Below are 3,764 nucleotides of genomic sequence, written 5' to 3'. Positions count from 1 at the left end.
GTGAAAAAATGCTGTGTCTATGTAAAACCACACAGGGCAAGTAGGGACTGTGATCTACAGCTCTTAAAGATAAATATTCTCCATCAGATTAATGAAGACTTGTTCCCAGGAATGGAAGAGTGGTTTAATGGAGTATGGGGAAATGTGCTTAGATCTGTTCTTTTCTACTTATTTATTCTCATTCTAATCTTTGATCTTCTCTCCCTTTTCATATCTCTTGTTATTTGACTACTAACCAGTTCTTTCTCCACAGCCACTGACTCAACTTTTAATGTGTGAAACTTCTAAGGAAGTTCCAGACAGGGAAATGAAGGAGCTCAGGAAATTTCAACCCAAAATATGACTCCTTGGCATAAAGAATATTTTGAATTAAAGGCTCTTAGAGATTAACAGGCCCTTGGAAGACGCTTGCTCTCTATCTGAATAAACTGGTCTGACCCATCAAAAAGAACAATGGACTTCCCTTCTCTTTGTTATCTCGATGTATTGCAAGAAAGAAAATCAAGAATGCAACCAGACCTGGCCCAAATCATTTTAAACGTAATACCTGTCTCGTAGGTTAATTTACAAGTTGATCCTTTTCCCCCACCCATTCATTCTCCCAAGTGTCTATTCATCCTTCTTAGCAATCATTTATGATCCCTAAACAGAATTACCTATACTGCTCATATTCCCCCTCCCCTCTAAAAGGTGTGTATAAAAACACCCAAACTTCATTGGGATATTGAGTAATCACTCTGTTATTCTCCTAATGCCCATGGCAAATAAACCTTTCTCTTATTAATCTGCCTTAATCGTGAGTTGCTCTTTCAGTGAACTTTTGGGGGAAGAGGGGAGTATCCCCTCACCCCTACGTCTTATAGTTTTGTAGTTCAGAAATCCAAAATGGGTCTCACTGGACTAAAATAAAAGTGCTAAGGGTCAGTTCCTTTCTGAAGACTTTGGGGGAGAATCTGTTCCCTTATGTTTTCCAGCTTCTAGAGGCTGCACATGTTCCTCAGCTCATGTTCAAAACCAGGAAGTCCCTCTGGTCCTCCTTTCATAATACATCTCCCTCTAACACTGGTGGGATAGGTGCTCCAACTTTACAGACTCTCGTAAGTAGGAATAATCCCATCTGTACAATCCAGGATAATCTCTTCTCAAGGTCCTTAGCTACATCCACAGAATCCCTTTGCCACATACACTAACATATTTGCAAGTTCCAGGTATTAGGACATGGACATTAGCAGGAGGACACTTTTCTGCATCCTACATAAATGTAATTTTTTAAAAATTGACTTTTCATGGTAGGAATTACTAAATGTATTATATAAGAAGCAGAAGAAAAATTTTAGAAGGCAAAACCCCTTACAATGGGAGAAAATTCAAACAATAGTAAATAGAGTTTTGAATACACTGTGCTCTTCCACCTATAATCACAATTTGTGATATTTTAAATCCTGGAATTTTTGTCTTAAAATTGGATCATAATGTGTTTCAGGAATATTTAATTCAGCTCTACAATCTCTTATCCAAATTTTGGATCCATATGTGTTTTAGGATTCAAAATGTTAACACTGGTTGTTGGAACTCAAAGCCTGAGAATTTAAAACCTAGGATGTAACACTTGACATAGATTTCAGGCTGACAAATTGGAACCATATGAATTAATAAGTTGATATTTAATATCAGCTTTTAGAAAGTTGCAACTTAATTTCTTCAGGTGCAAAAATATGTGATATATTCAACTTAAATTTTCACTAGAATAAATGGCATGAGGATTTCCCAGAAGAATCCTGACCCCTAACGCTTATCCTTTATGTATTTAATGTGTCTGAGGACCTTTTCTTTTTTCACCATGCAAATCATTAAAATCATAAAACCATTAAATCTCAAGAAGTCACATCATTGCACCAGTGAGAAATGGCCCAGCAACAGATGACAGAAATCCCATCACTTAATTATTTACATCTTTCAACTCTCATGAAGCATCATTTTCAAGCCACACAAAGCTTTTTCAGTGTGGCCACACTGCACTTTAGATGAGTGTCAAATATTCCAGCTGTGGCTGTCAGGAAAAAAAGCATCCCTGGATCAAAAGTTTCCTAGGCTGTGCTGGCTCTCATCAAGCTGGTGCTTTGTTTGGGACACATATTTTCCCATTTTTGACTTGTGATGGTCTGAATGTTTGTGCCTTCCAAAATTCACATGTTGAAGATCTCATCACCAATGTGATGGTTTTAGGAGAAGAGGCCTTTGGGTGGTGACATTAGGTCATGAGGGTGGAGCCCTGGTGAATGGGATTAGTGCCTTTCTAGGAAGAAGCCCCAGGGAGCTGCCTTGCCCCTTCTGCCAGATGAGAACATAGCAGGAGGACAGCCATCTATACCAAAAAGTGATCCCTCAAAAGACACCAAATCTGCCAGAATCTTGATTTGGAGCCTACCAACCTCTAGAATTTCTGTTCTTTATAAACCACCTAGTTTGTGGTATTTTTAATACCAGCCCAAATGGACTAGGACAGGACACTAATACTCAGAATTTTTTTTTCTCTTCTAGGAAAATTACACAGCCTCTTTTTTCATATAAAATGGAGATAACTGACATTTTGTTTAGAATGATATAATTTTTTTTTTAAATTTCAGAATATTACAGGCATAGAAACACTTTGGTTACATATATTGCCTTTTCACCCCCCCAAGTGAGAGCTACAAGTGTGTCCATCCCCGAGACAGTGCACACTGCATCCATTAGGTGTGAATATAACCATCACCTCCTCCTCCCTCCCACCTGCCTGACACCCGACGAATGTTACTATTATATGTACACTTAAGTGTTGGTCAGTGAAGTCAGTTAAGACCAATATGATGGTGAGTGCATGTGGTGCTTGTTTTTCCATTCTTGTTATATTTCACTTAGTAGAATGGGCTCCAGCTCTATCAAGAATAATACAAGAGGTGCTATATCACCATTGTTTTTGTGGTTGAGTAGAACTCCATGGTACACATATACCACATTTTATTAATCCACTCATGTAATGATGGGCACTTGGGTTGTTTCCACAACTTTGCAATTGTGAATTTTGCTGCTATAAACATTAGCATGCAAATGTCTTTTTTATAGAATGTCTTTTGTTCTTTTGGGTAGATGCCCAGTAATGGGATTGCTGGATCACAATGGGAGTTCTACTTGTAGCTCTTTGAGTTATCTCCATATTGCTTTCCACAGAGGTTGCACTAGTTTGCAGTCCCACCAGCAGTGTATGAGCGTTCTTATCTCTCTGCATCCACGCCAACATTTATTGTTTTGGGACTTTTTGCTAAAGGCATTCTCACTGGAGATAAGTGATATCTCATTGTGGTTTTGATTTGCATTTCCCTGATGATTAGAGATGTTGAGCATTTTTTCATATGTTTTTTGGTCATTATTCTGTCTTCTTTTGAAAAGTTTCTGTTCATGTCCTTTGCCCACTTTTTGATAGGGTCGTTTGATTTTTTCTTGTTGATTTTCATGAGTTCTAAGTAGATTCTGGTTATCAGCCCTTTATCAGATTTGTAGCATGCAAAAGTTTTCTCCCATTCTGTAGGTTGTCTGTTTGCTCTTGTGACCATTTCTTTGGCTGTGCAGAAGCTTTTTAATTTGATCAGGTCCCATTTATTTATTTTGGTTGTTGCTGTGATTGCCTTTGGGGTCTTCTTCATAAATTGTTTGCCTAGGCCAATGTCTATAAGAGTTTTTCCGACACTTTCTTATAGAATTCTTATAATTTTCCACCTTAGGTT

This window comes from Propithecus coquereli, unplaced genomic scaffold (assembly GCF_000956105.1).
Source record: "Propithecus coquereli isolate 6110/MARCELLA unplaced genomic scaffold, Pcoq_1.0 Scaffold252, whole genome shotgun sequence".
In the NCBI taxonomy this organism is placed as follows: domain Eukaryota; kingdom Metazoa; phylum Chordata; class Mammalia; order Primates; family Indriidae; genus Propithecus; species Propithecus coquereli.
This window is presented reverse-complemented; position numbering follows the sequence as displayed.